This window comes from Miscanthus floridulus, chromosome 16, assembly GCF_019320115.1.
Source record: "Miscanthus floridulus cultivar M001 chromosome 16, ASM1932011v1, whole genome shotgun sequence".
NCBI classification, from domain to species: Eukaryota; Viridiplantae; Streptophyta; class Magnoliopsida; order Poales; family Poaceae; genus Miscanthus; species Miscanthus floridulus.
This window is the reverse complement of record NC_089595.1, coordinates 119,131,651-119,151,139: the sequence shown is the minus strand read 5'-3', so window position 1 is coordinate 119,151,139 and position 19,489 is coordinate 119,131,651. Positions and strand designations below refer to the sequence as shown.

At 46.0% G+C, this 19,489-nt stretch overlaps 2 pseudogenes; both read left to right on the top strand.

The window, feature by feature from the left end:
• The first annotated feature begins 7,607 nt into the window (after positions 1-7,607).
• LOC136511396 (uncharacterized) lies at positions 7,608-16,604 on the top strand (annotated as a pseudogene).
• LOC136512032 (hypersensitive-induced response protein-like protein 1) lies at positions 16,583-19,487 on the top strand (annotated as a pseudogene).
• Positions 19,488-19,489: the final 2 nt, after the last annotated feature.

Here is a 19,489-nt window from a genome sequence, read left to right as displayed (position 1 = left end):
TCCAAGGTTCACACAACGCTAATACTCATTGTCCTCCTCCCCTCACGGCATATACACGGTTTCTAAAAAAAAGAAAAATAAAAGAGAATGATACTTTCCCCACCCAACATCGACCGCCGTGGGCGCCTCCACCACATCGCCCGCCCTTCGCTTGCTTTCTCCGCCGCTGGGGCCGCTTTGCCGTAGGTAGCAAACCTGTCGATCAACCGGCACTGCTGCCCGACCACTGCTTGCCCGTGGAGAGGGAGACCACAGCCGCTGCTGCCTCCACCACGGGGTCTGGACACCTAGTCGACGGCCAGTAAGACCTCCGCCACCGACGTGGCACGGCCCAGCGTCAACCTCCAGCTCACGAACATCGCTAGGGGCACCCCAGGAGAGGGGGCGGTCGCTGGACGGGCCCAGGCCAAGCGCAGGCATAGCTGGCTGCTGTCAGGCCGTGCCACTATCCTTTAGCCGGAACCGTCCGTTCCCTGCTCTGCTCTGCGAGCACGGAAGAAGAGTGAAAACACATGTTGCAATCGCACATTTTAAATATTTTAGAGGTATGTTGCAAGTGTTTCATACGGATGTGGCAAAAGTAGATCGGGATATTGTTAGATATTATGGGCTTGGCCCATTTATTTAATAACTCTATTAAACTCTATGGTCCGTACATGTGCATTAATGGTTTTATACCATATGGGAATTTAATCGAGAGGCGACTCTACTTAAATACTTGGTCATTGGTCGATCTATTTGAGAAGTAAAAGTGGATCACCTGGATGCCACACGCGCGCGCGCGCGCGCCGCCGCCGCCGCCCGGCCCGGCCCGAGCCCGTGCCCGTGCGCGTGGGCGTGGGCGTGGCGTCTCTCGGTTAAGCTCTCTTGGCGAAGTACACCACTCTCCAGCAGCGCAAGTTCTTCCCGTTCCACCTCCGGCGAGCACCAGAGATGGAAGAGTAGGCCTCCGAAACGCGTCTCCGTCGTGGGCTTCACCTGCTCGGGTGAAGACGGGCGATTACGTTTTTGGGGAGTGTTAGTGGTGGCACGACTACTCGCTGGTGAACCAGTAGCGGTGCTTCTTCACGGCGTCCTTGTCTGCACTGCATCGAGCGGGACGACTACAACAACAAAGCACCACCATGGCCTTTCCTGGTGCGAGCGGCTCCGCCGCAGGGTATAATCTTCTTCACCCTCTTCTGAGTTTCATTATCAATATCATGATGTTTCTAGGCAATACTGCTTTCATATTCAACATGCTCTGTTTGGTTGATTTGGATGATTATGCTGGTTTTCTGGTTCCTTTTATTTTTGTGATCATCATGGTCTTGATATTTGAGAACACATTTTTAATATTTATGATCATGTCTGTGATGCTTCAGCTATGTAAAACAATGTTTCACATATGTTTTGGCTCTATAGTTTGTATTATTATCATGTTAACATTTGCCATGAATTGTTTCTGTCTTTTTATTCATGACTTCACTCTCATTTTTATTGCGTCATTTTTATAGATTAAAATAAATATGAAAATGCCTTATTTTTCAACATTCCAAAAACGTAAGTTCAGGCCATTTTCATCTGTTGGCTTTGCGGGCATGCTAAAGCCTACGCCGTTTGAGGGCACTCACTACAAGAGGTGGCGTGAGAAAGCCCTTCTGTGGTTGTCGGCCATGCGCTGTGGTCATGTGCTCAATGAGCAGCCTGCTACTGTGAGATCCGATGAGGATGAGCAGGCTTGGAGACATGCTGAGACCATGTGCAAGGCTGCACTGTTGAGCATCATCAATGATTCTCTGGTTGATGCCTACATACCACTCCCGACTGGCAGAGCTGTGTGGGAAGCCCTTGAGGCCCGGTACGGTCTGTCCGATGCTGGTTCTGAGCTGTACATCATGGAGCAGTTCCATGACTACAAGATGGTTGATAACCGTCCTGTAGTTGAACAGGCTCATGAGATACAGGGACTGGTGAAGGAATTGGAGCTGTACGGCTGTCCTCTCCCTGACAGGTTCGTGGCAGGGTGCATTATTGCTAAGCTGCCACCTTCCTGGACTGATTTTGCTACTACCTTGAAACACAAGAGGCAGCAGTTTAGCATTGCTGAACTTGTTGGCACTCTTGATGTTGAGGACAAGGCAAGAGCAAAGGATGTTAAGGGAAAGAGCAAGGGCGGGAATGGTGAAGCGACTACTAGTGCACATGTGGTGCAAAAGTTTCGTCCTAAGCCACAAAAGAAGAAGCCCCAACAGGAGCTTAAGCAGAGACCCACTACCTTCTTCAAGAAAGGTAATAATAAGAAGATGGGATTAGACAAGGCAAAGATGAACTGCTTCACTTGTGGGAACACTGGGCACTTCTCTAGAGAGTGTCCTGAGGCTAAGTGGAAGCCCCCACCAAAGGCGAAGACAGTCAACACCATTGAGACTGATGCAGATGCTTCTGGGTACGGTAATTTATCTGCATTTACAGTTTGTTCCTCACCTGATTGGTGGGTTGATACAGGTGCAAATATACATGTGTGTAGTGATAAGTCCTTGTTTTCTTTTTACCAGGCCGAGAGGAGTGGAGCCTTGCTGATGGGGAATGGCGCGCGTGCTGGTGTTCATGGTGTTGGTACGGTGGATCTGAAGCTTACTTCGGGGAAGACCGTGCAACTCAAGAACGTGCATCATGTCCCCTCAATAAGGAAAAATCTTATTAGTGGCTCTCTGCTATGTCGAGACGGTTTTAAACTTGTGTTTGAGTCGAATAAATGTGTTATGTCAAAGTATGGAACCTTTGTTGGAAAAGGCTATGAGAGCGGAGGCTTGTTCCGCTTGTCTTTGGTTGATACTTTACCTCTTGCAGTGAATAATGTCGTTAATAATGTTAATGTTGAGATGAATGTTTGGCATTCTCGATTATGTCATGTTAATTTTGGTTGCATGTCCCGCTTAGCTGGTTTGAATTTAATTCCTAAATTTGACGTTGCCAAAAGCTCCAAATGTCATACATGCGTTGAGGCAAAACAACCTCGCAAGCCTCACAAGGCAGTTGCGGCGAGAGAGTTGGCACCACTTGAACTCATTCATTCCGATATTTGTGAAATGAACGGAATTTTGACAAAAGGTGGTAAGAGATACTTCATAACGTTCATAGATGATTGCACTCGATATTGCTATGTGTACCTGATTAAAACAAAAGATGAGGCATTACATTATTTTAAAACCTTTAAAGCTGAGGCTGAGAATCAACTTAAAAAGAAAATCAAACGGTTGCGGTCCGATCGCGGGGGAGAATATTTCTCTAATGAATTTTCTGAGTTTTGCTCGGTGCATGGTATAATCCATGAGAGGACACCTCCATACTCACCACAATCCAATGGGATTGCTGAGAGAAAGAACCGCACTCTAACTGACTTGGTGAATGCCATGTTGGAAACAGCTGGTTTATCTAAGGAATGGTGGGGTGAGGCAATTTTAACTGTGAATCATGTCCTAAATAGAGTGCCCACAAAGAACAAAGAAATCACTCCATTTGAGGAATGGGAGAAAAAGAGGTTAAATATTTCTTATCTTCGCGTTTGGGGTTGTTTGGCCAAAGTGAACGTGCCAATAAACAAAAAGCAAAAGCTTGGACCAAAAACTGTAGATTGTGTTTTCCTAGGCTATGCCATTCATAGTGTGGGCTATCGGTTTTTAATAATAAATTCTAGTGCTCCTGATATGGTTGTTGGAACAGTCATGGAGTCTAGAGATGCCACGTTCTTTGAGAATGAATTTCCAATGAAAATAGGTGCATCTAGCGTGTCTAGTCATGATCCTGTTCCTGAATTTCATGAATCGAATATACACGCTGATGATAACACCCATGAGCTTGAGCAAAATCCTGAGGAGGATGATAATACTGTCACTCGAAGGAGTAAGAGGCAAAGAGTTGCAAAATCCTTTGGAGAAGACTTTATTATATATCTCGTGGATGACACTCCCACAACCGTTTCTGAGGCATATTCCTCTTCTGATTCTGACATGTGGAAGGAGGCAGTGCAAAGTGAGATGGACTCCATTATGTCCAATGGGACGTGGGAAGTGGTTGACCGTCCATTTGGTTGCAAACCTGTGGGCTGCAAATGGGTGTTTAAAAAGAAGCTGAGGCCTGATGGTACAATTGAGAAGTACAAAGCTAGGCTTGTTGCTAAGGGTTATACACAGAAGGAAGGTAAAGATTACTTTGATACTTACTCACCTGTTGCTCGATTGACGACCATTCGTGTGTTGATATCCCTGGCTGCCTCACATGGTTTTATCATTCATCAGATGGATGTTAAGACAGCCTTCCTAAATGGAGAGCTTGAGGAAGAGATCTACATGGATCAGCCTGATGGGTTTATTGTAAATGGTCAAGAGGGTAAAGTTTGTAAGTTATTGAAGTCCCTGTACGGCCTAAAGCAAGCACCCAAGCAGTGGCATGAGAAGTTTGATAAAACTTTAACATCAGCCGGCTTTGTTGTGAATGAAGCTGATAAATGTGTATATTATCGGTTTGGTGGTGGTGATGGTGTGATACTATGCCTATATGTGGATGATATATTAATATTTGGCAACAATCTAAATGTGATTAAAGAAGTAAAAGAATTTTTGTCGAGTAACTTTGAGATGAAAGACTTGGGAGAGGCTGATGTTATTCTCAACATTAAGCTTTCAAGGGAGGAAGGAAATGGTGGGGTAACTCTTATGCAATCTCACTATGTGGAAAAGGTCTTGAACCGATTTGGGTATAGTGAGTGTACGCCTGCTCCTACTCCGTACGATCCAAGTGTTCATTTGAGGAAAAATCACAGAATTGCAAAAGACCAATTGAGATATTCACAGATAATTGGTTCTCTTATGTACCTAGCTAGCGCAACCAGGCCTGATATCTCGTTCGCTGTAAGCAAACTGAGCCGGTTTGTGTCAAATCCGGGAGATACTCACTGGAATGCTCTTGAGAGAGTGCTACGCTATTTGAAAGGGACAATGAGTTACGGCATTCACTTTTTCGGGTATCCGAGGGTACTAGAGGGTTATTGTGATGCTAATTGGATTTCTGATGCGGATCAGTTGTATGCCACGAGTGGATACGTGTTCCTACTTGGAGGTGGTGCTGTTTCTTGGAAGTCTTGCAAGCAGACTATCTTAACGAAGTCTACAATGGAAGCAGAACTGACTGCATTGGATACCGCTAGTGCTGAGGCAGAGTGGCTCCGTGATCTCCTGATGGATTTGCCGATTGTTGAGAAACCAATCCCGGCAATTTCCATGAACTGTGATAATCAAACTGTGATCACTAAGGTAAATAGTTCTAAGGATAACATGAAGTCCACAAAGCATGTGAAGAGACGTTTGAAGACTGTCAGAAAACTGAGAAACTCCGGAGTAATTGCATTGGACTATGTCCATACATCAAATAATCTGGCAGATCAATTCACTAAGGGTCTGTCACGCAATGTGATAGAAGGTGCGTCGAGGGAACTGGGTTTGAGACCCACATAGAGCCATCAACAGTGGTAACCTATCCTATGTGATCGGAGATCCCGTGAATTAGGATGGCGAAACAAGCTGTTGATTGACTGAGGGAGAGACCCCTTAGATTATAGCTTAGTTTGTTGGAGATGCACCGTCTTTCCAATACTGTTAGGCAGGATGATTAAGTTCTTAATGTGATCCGAGCGGCTTGGTATAGCGGGGATGTTGTCCTACAGAACATCCTATAAGGAACACACCTATATGAGCTCGATTGCTAGTCACAATCTATGAGATGTGGGTAATCTCTAGATGCTCATGAAAAGGCCTCGAAGTGTGACTTATATGTTTCAAACAGAGGGAAGGCACTTGGCAGCCTAGTATCAGTTAAGAGGCTATGTGAAACTCATCTCGCACAAAACTGTCAATTCAAGGTTCTGTCCATTGTTCAGTTGTGGATGAGTGTAGCTAGCTTTCTAGATGGATGTTCAACTTAACAGTCTCCATCGAAACACTGGTATATAAAAGGAATGTGGTTCTGAGAACTCCAAACTGCGTACCCTAGAGTTTGGTGGGGATTGTTAGATATTATGGGCTTGGCCCATTTATTTAATAACTATATTAAACTCTATGGTCCGTACATGTGCATTAATGGTTTTATACCATATGGGAATTTAATCGAGAGGCGACTCTACTTAAATACTTGGTCATTGGTCGATCTATTTGAGAAGTAAAAGTGGATCACCTGGATGCCACACGCGCGCGCGCGCGCCGCCGCCGCCGCCCGGCCCGGCCCGAGCCCGTGCGCGTGGGCGTGGGCGTGGGCGTGGCGAGGCAGGCGGGCGGGCGGGCGGGCGGGCGGCGGCGAGCGAGCGGACGGGCGGGCGAGGCCTTTATTTTTGAAACTGACGAATTGATTGGAATTGATTGGAGGAGTTTCTGGTAACTCCCGTGACTCCTGGCTCTCCGTCTCCGTCTCTTCCACCGCAGGGAAGGGAGGTGTGACCCCTCGGTGCCGTCGACTTCTCGTCTTCTGGCCTCTGCCTATAAAACAAATCATCCCCTCTCGGTTAAGCTCTCTTGGCGAAGTACACCACTCTCCAGCAGCGCAAGTTCTTCCCGTTCCACCTCCGGCGAGCACCAGAGATGGAAGAGTAGGCCTCCGAAACGCGTCTCCGTCGTGGGCTTCACCTGCTCGGGTGAAGACGGGCGATTACGTTTTTGGGGAGTGTTAGTGGTGGCACGACTACTCGCTGGTGAACCAGTAGCGGTGCTTCTTCACGGCGTCCTTGTCTGCACTGCATCGAGCGGGACGACTACAACAACAAAGCACCACCATGGCCTTTCCTGGTGCGAGCGGCTCCGCCGCAGGGTATAATCTTCTTCACCCTCTTCTGAGTTTCATTATCAATATCATGATGTTTCTAGGCAATACTGCTTTCATATTCAACATGCTCTGTTTGGTTGATTTGGATGATTATGCTGGTTTTCTGGTTCCTTTTATTTTTGTGATCATCATGGTCTTGATATTTGAGAACACATTTTTAATATTTATGATCATGTCTGTGATGCTTCAGCTATGTAAAACAATGTTTCACATATGTTTTGGCTCTATAGTTTGTATTATTATCATGTTAACATTTGCCATGAATTGTTTCTGTCTTTTTATTCATGACTTCACTCTCATTTTTATTGCGTCATTTTTATGGATTAAAATAAATATGAAAATGCCTTATTTTTCAACAGATATTGCATATGTTGCAATGGTTGTACACGTATGTTGCAAGAGTCTGTCTCCAATGTTTCATCTGCTTTTTCATACGTATGTTGCAAGCGTGATGTTTTCACACATATGTTGAAAGTGTTTTATCTGTACGTTACGTATATTTGCAATGGTTTTCAAATGTTTATAAGTGTTTTTGCAAGTGTGTCAGACCCATGTTTCAAGTGTTTCATATGTTTTTTTTATGTTGCAAGTGTTTGCACATGGGATGTGCCTGGGAAGCGGGAGGGGGCACGAGCAGTCCCCGCGCAGACGAGCAGCGTCCGGCTGACGCGGGCCCATGCGTGGACGCACGAAAACGGACTGCAGCCGCGGTCGTCCGGGGCGCTAGTAGCGTCGTTTACACAATCAATCTTAGCATGGCGTATGGTCAGGCTGCGATGCTTCTTTCCCTTGATGTCAAGGGCAAAAGAGGAGTGCTGCCAAATTCAATCAGTATGTTACATTTTCTAAGCTTTAATTTCTTGCTCATTTTGCATTCGCATGGTTGCGTGCTGAACAGCATATATATTGGTCCTAAACGTGCACCACTGATTGCAGCTAAATTACACTTGCTTAAGGTGCACAAATCTGGTGGAGCTGCCATTGATATGTGGATCAAGGTCAGGTCCAACTCTTTGTTTCCAATATCTCAAGATCCAACTCCCTTTTATGCTTATGCCTTATGCCCATGCTATTGTGTAGAGTACTAGCTAGTGTACTGAACATTTTATTTTGCACTCAGGCAAAAGAGTTAGATACAAACACAGATTACTACCTCGAACTCTCTTTCATCAAAATGCGATCCCTCTTTCATCTCTGATTTCCATGTGTAGCTCTCCGCTGTTGATTTCTTCTTGTGGATTAGGACCTGACTGCGCGCAGCTGGCCAAAGCACAGGAGATGCAGCAATATAATCAGGTAAGCGTGCAGCAGCTGAGCTGGGAGATGGCCAACTCCATTGATATATATGCTCATCTGGATGATCGTGTGGTTCTGCTATGCAAAGACGCCAGCCTTTTGTATACTTGGGGTGGAAAGAATCATCTCTCCATGGAGTTTGGAAGAATTAGACGCAAATGTTGTAAACTACTGTGGTGTCAGTTGTGATGTGTATCATCGATCTGCATGTGTGCAATCTTTGCTACAATCGGCCCACATGGCCACATCATCCATTGCATTCAGATTCAGATAGATTAATTTCACCAGTGGAAACGATAGCCTTTATGAATCATCATGTAGTAACCTATAGCATCCATTTCAGGGGATGCTCTGGACGGACTAATGCTGATCGTTTGGTCCGTTTTTCTGATGGTCGGTCAGTGTGAAAGCCTGAAACACTGAATGGCATTATCATCGATCTTCGGCGTCGAAGCGTCCGGTGATACCGTCGTTGTTGGAGGTGGAGGGCAGCTGGAAGACATTGCTGAAGCGGGAGTGCCTGGGGTTGGCGGCTGTAAGCAAGCGGAACATGAAAAGGGAATGGAACAGCACAGCAAGGGGAATCGGAAATCGGAGGAGTTCTAAGAACAGAGGAGTGCTCAACGTGAGATACAATTTGTTGTTGATTGATAAAACTCTCCCTCACGCCTCTCTTCTGGTTGGCCAGTGGCACAACCCATTGTGGGCCTTGGACCCTCCAGCTGGGCCGACGCTCACGTGCACCACGCCGAGGCCCAGGCTCCTCTTCAGTGTCCTGCACCACGGTGTCTTCTTCAGCTGGTGCCGTAGCAGTAGTGCTGACAGCGGCGGCGTCGGAGGGCTGGCCGCTGACGGTGAGGCGGCCGGCGCCGTCGACTTGTTTCCTTTTTACAAAAAGCAGGCAGGCAAGCAAGGGAGACAGCAGAGTCGTCATGCATGTGATGTGCATCATCCAGGCAGGGGCAGGGAAGCCATTGCCATTAGCGTGCAGTACGTGGGAGTGCGTACCTGAGAGGTGGATGCGGTAGCTGAAGCTGGTGTCGTTCTCCTGCCACTCCCACTTGGGGTCGAACTCCGCCTGATCAGCTGCTGCTTGCTTGCTGCCGGCGGTGAGTATTATTGTATTGGATTGTTATCAATCGATCGATCAGCTGGAAGAAGGAAGGATCAGGCTGTCGTCTGTGTGCTACTGCCTACTGCTACTGCTGGGGCTCATTGTTCCAAAATTGGAATAATAGGCATACAAATAAATATGGTGAGGCTTGCTTGGGATGGGATGGGATGGAATGGAATGAATAATAGGCATGTATATAATAGGCATGCAAATAAATATGGCGCGGTTATTGCTTGAAAAAAAAACCTAGTAACTATCAATAAACATGCTGAGGGAGGCTTTTCATGCAGCTAAGGATAGTAGTAGTAGTAGTAGGATGGAGTGTTCCAATTCCAACATCAACAGGTAGCTTGCTTGGAGTCCTTGGGCGGGCAGATAAAGGTTTAGGGCGTGTTTTTTTTTCACCGGAGAAGAGGCTAAACATTAAATTTTAGTCTCAATTAGTCCCTTTAAACCAAACACCAGAGACTAAAATAGAGACAATAGACCAAAATGTAGTAGTTCCTTGGGGGCTGCTAATTGAGACTAAACAGCCCATACCCCACCCCTCTCTTCTCCCTCACAGTCTCTCTCCTCTCCTTTAGTCCCTGTAAACAAACACCATTTTAGTTTCTATTTTAGTCTCTGGTCGTAGGACTAGAGAAAAAAACACCCCCCTAAGAGGAGAAAGGAGATATGGTGCACGCACGCGCGAACGATGGTGGTCACTGTTGGGCCGAGGCGGTAGATCCCATTGGGCCACCCCTTGTGTTGGACTTTCAGCCCATTCCTTCATTGGGCCATCCCTTGCGCTTGACTTGCAGAATAACCCATTCATATATGACCCGTTTGGTTCCAGAACGATGCAGTTGCATTGCACAGTCTGTTGGATGGATAACGAGGTTTTTTTTTTGTTGTATAAATAAATACATACATAATGCTACATGAGATTTTTTTTCAAACCACATTACATGTGTAGACACTCACCCTTACATAAATGCACTTACAAAAACCTACCCCTCAGGCCTCATAGCTCCTCCAAAAGTCCGAACCAGTTCTAGAGAAATAAGATCACCCGAGTTTAGGGCTTAAATGCGAGTGGGCAAGTTCTAGCACAAGAAAACTAACCAGCTAGAGCTAGCTAGCTACACGAGAGCTGGTTCCTTAACATGCACATTTTTTTTAATCAAAGGTTTTTTTTTGGTAGTAAACCCGCATGGGCAACACAATCACAAAAGATGAAAAGGTAACCCAAAATAAGTGAATGGTAGTGATCCAACCATACAGCTAAGAGTGAGAAATTAAAGAACCTTCATTTTACCCTCAATCCATGTTTATTGTTACCATAATTGATTTTGAGAAAACAACTTTAAGGCATGAGGAGTCCACAAAAGTGTTGAGGAGTGCTTCTAGGCATAAGAGCTGATTTGCAGTGTCATTAGCATATTGTATGAGGTGATCCCTTGCCGACGGGGCCCAAGAATGTAGTCTCACTTTTTATCATATTTTTTCTGTGACTATGCTTTTAAATCCTTTGCTTTGTTCAAGATACTCTGTGCTGCTAACATATATAAAAGGTAAAGGTGAGAGAGGATCACCTTGTGTAGCTCCTCTTCTGTAGTGAATGACTTTTCAGAGGACACCATTTATGATAGATGTTGTGCCTGGGTTTAAGATCATTTTCATCAAATTTGACCATTTATCTCCCAAGCCTTTTCCCCCCTCTGGAATCTGCATTATATTATAGAATTAATTATCAAATGCCCTTTCACCAACTTTATGATAATCAAGTGTCATCATGTCTAATTGCTAATATAACATGTATGGTACTTAGGTGGCTACAGGTGTAAAAATGCATTCACATCACAGGGTGTCGCGACTTGACTTGCAAGAGGCGGCACACTAAAGCTAAAATGTTGCGCGCCTCCGCAGGCGGGTGTAATCCCTTCACTCACGTCATGGGATCCTGAAACATTTGCGTTGGGTTGGCACGTCACATTCGGTCTGTCCCCGGAGAAACAGAAACAAACAACGGGCAAGCCAGCAAAGCAGCTGGTGCGGAGAGACCAGAGGGGGATTTTTTGTCGTTGGGCATAGGAGTCTTGCGTTGGCGGCGCGTCTTGCGCTGGTGGCTCCGTTCGCTTCGTAAAAAAACAATGACTAAAAATACCTTTCGTTGATTTTTTACGATAAAAAAACACGGTTCCTTCGCGACTGCTCCTGAGATAAGCGAACGGGGCGTGGCCGTGGGCGAACCGGCGAAATATCCCGTGCGCTCGCATGCATTGGTTGGTTGCAAATATCTATCTCCACCTCCAGGTCAGGTACAGTCAAGTCAACAAAGGATAAAGAAAGAAAGGAAGGTGGCTCTCTCTCTCTCTCTCAGGCTCCTTTGGCCTTTCTGCTCCTCGTTCCTTCCTTCTTATCCCCAGCGGGCAGCGGATCCTCTGCTGTGACTGTGAGGCTCCAAAAGGAGAAAGCCACAAGCTGCAACGCATGTGCCAAGCTGCAGCGCTGGTGTTCGTCCGGCTGTAAAGCCGCCGGTGGTGATTTATATAACTAATATTATATCATGGTTTATAAGCCAACGAATAAGCTGTCTAATAACACCAGCCGAACACTCCCTGACCAAAAACCAGCACAGCGATCATGTTCATCTCCCTGCTGTTTCAATTTTATGGCAGTATCAGACGGTACACCGCTCTGTCCCTCTCTATCTCTGCCTGCCTGGCCCTAAACAAACTCCAAGTAATAAGACAACTAAACTACGCCCTGTTAGATTAATTTATAAGCCGTACTTTTTCAGTTAACGAATAATATTTTTTTCTCACAATAAATTCGTCAACGGTACTTTCAGTCATAGTTTATTAGCCAAGCGAACAAGACGAGACGCCGGCATTATCGATTACTAATTATTAATACAATTATTTACGGCGACGTTAGACTACCTAGTACTTATCAGTAAGCAGGATACCAGCAGCCAGTATCTGTATCCTCTCTTTTTTTATTATTTTTTTGTTTCAGGGCAGTATCTACACTAATAATATAATAATGGGCCTTCCAAAATAATTATCCTTTCCTTGAATGTCATATATGTACGATAATGGGCCCTCCGTCCCCTTGTGCAGATTCATTCTAAAACAATGGTCTTTTTTTTTTACGGATAAGACTTTCTCCAACGGTAAGAAAGAACGTAAACACGAGACTTATCCCATAATTTAAGTCACGTATAGAAAAGGGTCACGCACCCCAAAATCTTCCTTCTCCAACAAAACAAGACTTCCAGTTTCCTCCGTCCGGTGCCGCTTGCTCCTTCGTCTTTGTCTTCCCCACGTTGTGCAGAAGAGCAGCGAGGGAACGAGCGCACGACACTCAAGCGCTCAGAGCTGGGTTCACAGCACAGCCGCCAACCACGAACGCTCAAAGCACGAACAAGATGGACTCGTACGAACAGAAGAAGGGGACGAAAACCGAGCCAAATCAAAACAACTCGGCCCCAAAATCTCGCACAGGTGATCTCCATGATGTTGGTGAGCTATCCCAGCAGAATCATGGCTCGAACCCAACTCAAACTTCGTTAATTTCAGATCACAACCAAGAACGCAAAACCTTCCCAGAAACGAAAAACAGAGCACAGTGAAGAACGAAAATCACAAGCAAGAATGATAAAATCCCGGAGGAGAAAAGGAGGATTTGAGCTTCCATTCCCACACCAAATCATAGCAAATACACCACAAAAATCACATATTTTTTATCTCTCTCAAGAAACACTAGAAGCGCTGCCACGGGGGTGCGCCCGCACGGGGGGTGGGAGGAAGGGAGGGGGCCGGCCGTAGCAGGCGCAGGCGCCGCCGCGTCACCGCTTCGGGAGGGAAGGGAGAGAAATGGAGGGAAGGCAGAGAGAGGGAGAGAGATGCGAGGGAGGAGCGAAGGCAGGAGAGAGGGGAGGGGCTGTCGGGTGGTGCTGCGCCGGCTGCTGCTGCTGCCGGGAGGGGGCGTCGCGCGAGTCGCCTCCGTCCCTACCGCGAGCGGCACCTTCGACGTCCGGCTCTAGAGATTTCCGTCGTCTCTCCCTCGAGACGCTTATCTGCGTTTCGGTTCAGTTCGAACGTAAAATGCGTCCTCTGTTTGGGTCATCCGTTAGAGCATAATTTTGGTACCCAAAACACTCTGAACGACCTATTTTGCGCATGGGTTATGTTGTTGGAGGCAGTCTAATGTATATGGTAATATAACTAGCATGCATAAGTACATGATTTAAATTCCAACGAGACGAGTTCATATAACGGTAATGCTATTTGTCGAGCGACTGGCCGGCCGGACAGGATGGACCCGCTTGCCCTAGCGCCTCGTGCCTTGCACGTCTCCGCGCCTCGTGCCTTGTGTCGCATGTGCATCGCGCCGCTTACGCCTCACGCTACGCTTTGCCGCACCGCATGCCTCCCGCCCGTATTTGCGCTCCGCACAGCCGAGGTCTGACCTCAGTGCCGTGGCATCGAGCTCCAAGCTAGCGTCAAGCTCCGCGTCAACGAGCGTCCATTGGGGGACAACAATTAGATGATGAGCACATGTTACAACCATATGTTTCATGTGTTTTAGATGTATGTTGCATATGTTTTATCTGGATGTTGTAAAAGTAGATCTGGTGTTGCATATGTTGCAATAACTATACACGAATGTTGCAAATGTATGTTTCAGCTGTTTTAAACGTATGTTGTAAGTATTTTATCTAGATGTTGCATATATTGCACTAGCTATACACATATATTGCAAGTGTATGTTTCAAATATTTTCAACCGTTTCAAACGTATGTTGCAAGTGTTTTATCTGGATGCTGCATTTGTTGTAGTACCCATACACATATGTTGTAAATGTTTTATTTGTTTTAGACGTACATTGCAGCAAATATTTTATGTTGCGAGTGTTTCATGAGGAGGTATGGCAAGGGAGCATAGGTGAAGGTGATCCCCTCGAGCGTAGCGGTCCCCATATGCGCGTGTGAAGCAAAACGGGCACGACAACAGGCACAGTGCACAAAGCTGTATCCATTGACATGGCAGTAGGCGTGGAGCACGAAGCTACATCCATGAGCGGACAGCATACGCAGAGCACGAGCCGAAGCAGAACACGAAGTTGCATCTATAAACGCTCTAAGGGTATCATTATTGAAATCGAGCGGACAGCAAGCGAGGGCGTCCAAACGGACGCCGCGTCCGAACGTCCGGGGGCCGGTCGTTCGTATAATGTTTTTTTACATAACATGTGGTTGCATTTGACTTGTAGCATGAATGAACAAAGGCAATTTGTTACTTTAATTTTTTGTTGGTCGGTAACAGCACTTGTTGGCCTCGTTTGGCTTACCTCATATTCGGCTTGTTCGGCTTCTTTTTTTCAGTCAGAACAGTGTTTTTCTCTCACAACATTTGAGCCAGAACAGTGTTTTCAGCCAATTTCAGCCAAGATTCAGCAAGCCGAACGGGGCCGTTGTGTGTGATCTTTTGATCGCAGACGATCCATGCACGTTCGCTAGTTTCAGGCTACGTGTGGCGTGCAACGAACTAGCTTGACGAGACCCGTCGATCTATGATATGATGCAACGCAATCACCGGCCTGTTCGCTGATGGATTTCTGGGCTGATAAGCTCGGCTGATGCTGGTTTGTTGTGAGAGGAAAACACTGTTGGTTGGCTGATAAGCCCTGGCTAAAACCAACGAGCGAACATACTGCACATAGAATCGGGTTTCCGTTATCCCTTGATTCTAAAAATAGGGAAGCTTCGCTCGATCGTTTCTGTGGCTTATAAACCGGTTGATGCTGTTTTATTATGAGAGAAAAACACTGTATCATGACTGATAAGTATCGCTGATACGATCAAACGAACATGGGCATATATGCGCGCTGTGGCGCTAAATCAGGAAACAAATTGGCCCCGTTAGCTTGACTAAATTTGGCTGAAAAACACTGTTTCGGCTGAATTATCGTGAGAGAAAAATACTGTTTCAGCTAGAAAAAAAAACCGAATAAGCCAGATTACCAGGTAAGCCGAACGAGACCTCGAACCATGGTTTCTTCGTGAGGTCGGGCTGAATTGCTGTTCGACATTGTATTTTTTTTCTTGATACTAGAAAACTTGATGTTCTAGGATTAAAAAGTTACCATAAAAAACTTTATGTTTTAGCTCAGCATGCCTCCATACAATCCTTTTTAATGAGAGGCTTATTATTTAATTGATGATATGGTTCACCTTTAACAAATGTGGATACATGTGTAATTTTTCATTAAGTTTTTATTTTAACGGTGGTGTCTACTCTCTACTGTCACTGAGAGGATCATCATCATGTACTACTAGTGTACTACTCCCTCTAAGAACTGGAGACAGCAGGGGAGCACTATACATAGCAGAGCACTCCGCCTTTGTCATTCGCACTCTGCTCCGCTCCTTCGTCTTCGTCCTCCTCTCTTCTGCCTGCCAACTGCCATCGACGACCCCCCGCAAGGCAAGGTAAATGGCCGCACTCGCCACCCCTCTCTCTACACCTTGTTTCCTTCTTTCTTAGGTTTTGCTTACTGATGAAAAGAGTACTGGATCGTTCCACTCTGCAATTCTCAATCTTTTTCTTTGGTTCTTTGCTGCTTGCCTTCTGCCCAATCTTGCCTTTTTCTTTTGGGTTGCCCTCATCTCCATGGATTACTTCTCTTCCTCTTCTCTAGGGCGGTGGCGGACCTCTCCAATTCTGAATCCTTTTCTCTGTTTCTTTGCTGCTTGCCTTCTTCTGCTTTGCCTGTTAGCAGTCTCACCTCACTTGCCTGCAATCTGTCTACTGCCAAGAAAACCCCAATCTGTTCCTCCAAGAAAACCCCACTTTGCCACCTTTTTCTTTTTCCTGTTCTATAATTTCGCCCAGAAATATCCTAGCCGCCCTGTCTTCTTCACCACATCCTCCTCCTCCTCTTGTTTGCCGCGACGACTCCAAAGTCTACTGCAAACTTGGATTCTATCCGCTGCAGTTTCTGATTCCGACACCATCCACCCAGTCATATCCTTTGGTGTCCGGGGCCTCAATTTCCCCCCGTTTCTCAAACGTGTGGAGGTGCCTGGAATTTGCCCCCAGATATCTTCCCCTAAGTTGAGGCCTAGCACCGGATTTTTCAACTTATTTGATAGCTACTGCTACGCACCGAAATTTCCAAGGTTTTCCCTTCGAAAGAAAAAGGGGGCAAAGGAGAGGTTTTTGTGTCGTATATAAAAACTCCCCGCAAGTCTTGTGAATTTCGTCAACGTCGAGGTCGACCGCTTAGCACGCAATTGCATTGCTTGTATGTTTGCTCTAATTCTTCAAGTGGGGATCAGTCAACCTCCTAGATGATGCTGACCCACCCAGTTTGCTTCCTTTTTATGTGTTTATATATGATGAATCCGTCGTGGAGACAGCTAATAACGAGGTGATAATTGAGCAGGCTTTACTGAGTTTAGTTGCTATTTAAGATGCCAAGTGCAGATACCTTCCCTGCCTCACAAACAACGCCACCCTGTCATTTAGGCATTTCGCCCTGTCCTGATATATACCATCAGGGTCTTCTCTCCTGCTTTGCCGTTTCAACGAGGGCAGGTTCTCTTCCTGCATTCTTCCAGTCTTCATTCTGCTTTGATGTGTGCTGTAGAACTAAGTCGCTATTTCCTTCTCTTTGTTCTATATATGGTGCGGTGGATCTAGTAACTGGTGTTAGTTTCATCTTGATAACGGTAGCTGGTCTTAGTTACCTTGGGCTACACAGCTCTCCTTACTTGTTCATCCCTGTTTGTGCATTAACCTATAGCCTCTGAAGTACTGAATGTTTACAGGCGATTTAAATTCTCTTGCTTTACAGCAAGGTTTTAGTTTCTGAAGAGAAAATTAATGCCTCATGGAGTTGGAATCGTTAGGTTCTAAGCTGAACACATCATTTAAGGCCGGCGGAACTTGAATTAAGAGTGAGAATGTGTTCTAGAGTAAAGTTTGAGTTTAGGGAGATGGTTACATATTTGTTCAGGTACTGTTATGCTGTTTCCTTAGTAATCATGGCCATGATGCAACTCCTTTTTTGAGGAAAATTCATGATGCTGCTTTGGAAGCACAAGTTTAGATGGTGTCCTGCTTTTCTCTGAGGAAAGGGATGCTTGTTCTCTGATTAGTGTACCAATTTGGCTTTATGATAGGAGAAAAATTGAATTGAATCATTCTGGTGCTACAGTCTCCTATGTGCTGTCGTGAATCATTCTGATTAGTGTACCAATTTGGCTTTATGATATATGAAATATTCAGGTGCCAGCAGAAGTGATCCGTGGACTGTAGCTATGGGCAACCTGTGCTGCTGTGTTCAAGTTGACCAGTCGACTGTGGCCATCAGGGAGCAGTTTGGCAAGTTTGACAGCGTGCTTGAGCCAGGATGCCACTGCATGCCTTGGTTCGCCGGGAAGCGTGTAGCTGGTCATCTCACACTCAGGCTGCAGCAACTGGATGTGCGCTGTGAGACCAAAACAAAGGTATGTCCTAAAGTCTGTCAAGATAAATGGCCAGATACCTGCATACCCTTCATTCTTTTTATGAGCAAAGAGGAGAGCTGTCATTTTGATGCAGTATTAGTTTGAGAGCATGAAGTTAATGATGGCCTAGTCCTTTCTGGGTTATAAAGCTTGGCAAAAAGTGTTATAAAAGTAATCTAGGACACTGTTCCAGGATAGGTAGTGAAACAAACTAGATCCTTCTGAAAGCTTGTACTCTGTTGATTTGATAAGTTCCTTCAATTTATAGATCAGATGCATGCTAACCTGCCTTGAGAATACAACAATGATATGAATACTGCATATGCAGAAGCTTTTTACTGCTTGCTCAAAAAATAAATGCAGAAGCTTTGCTCACAAGTCTAGTATCTGAATGGTGATGAGCGATATTGATTTGCCAGTTATGGTAACGCTGCTAACACCTGAAGTTGTGCAGGACAATGTCTTTGTCAATGTGGTGGCATCTATTCAGTACCGCGCTTTGGCTGACAAAGCAAGTGACGCGTTCTACAAACTGAGCAACACAAGGTCCCAGATCCAAGCTTACGTCTTTGACGGTAGGAATTCTTGGAACAATTGAAGATTTAACATATCAGACACCACTTTGTCTATATCTATGTGCTGTTTTTTTTTCCTGTTGTTAGTTTGTGGAAGTATATATTTGGAATTGCTCACGCTATCGTATTGCTCATGGTGGTGTCTCTGGTTGCTGTCAACAGTTATCAGAGCTAGCGTTCCCAAGCTCCATTTGGACGATGCTTTCGAGCAGAAGGACGAGATTGCAAGGGCAGTGGAGGAAGAGCTTGAGAAGGCCATGTCGGCTTATGGATTTGAGATCGTGCAGACTCTCATCGTGGACATTGAGCCAGACGAGCACGTGAAGCGCTCTATGAATGAGATCAATGCAGGTTCGTTGGTTGACGCTTAACAGGTTAAGAACTATTATGCTAAAAAAACAGGCTAAGAACTACTAGACATAGTGACCAGCTTTGTTTTCTATCATATGCTGACACTGACACTCTAGTGGTTGCTGTTGCCCTTTCGATTTGGCAGCTGCGAGGCTGAGGGCGGCTGCAAATGAGAAGGGAGAGGCAGAGAAGATCGTGCAGATCAAGCGTGCGGAGGGGGAGGCAGGAAGCCAAGTACCTGTCTGGGCTGGGAATTGCGCGGCAACGGCAGGCGATCGTGGACGGGCTGAGGGACAGCGTGCTGGGGTTCTCCGTGAACGTGCCTGGGACCACCGCCAAGGACGTCATGGACATGGTGCTCATCACCCAGTACTTCGACACCATGAAGGAGATCGGCGCGGCATCCAAGGCATCGTCGGTGTTCATCCCACATGGCCCAGGCGCAGTGCGCGACATCGCCACGCAGATCCGCGACGGCCTCCTTCAGGGCTCCTCTGTCACCCAGCACTAGTTTGCTGTTGCTGACTGGAGCAGCATGATCATTTCTGGAGCTTGGTAGCAGTATACTATATGATACCGTCAGTCAGACCAATGTGATGCTTGTCTATATTGTTCGTCACTCATCAGTGTTTCTCTGGAGCTGGGGTGATCAAGGTGTGGAACATATATAGTGCTTTCAAGAACCATCTGCTACTGCTAGGATGGTTATCTTGATGCATGGGGATTGGAGAACCTTTATCTAATCTTTTAGGGAACCGATAATACCATAAATATAATGCAGCATGAGTTTGCAGTATG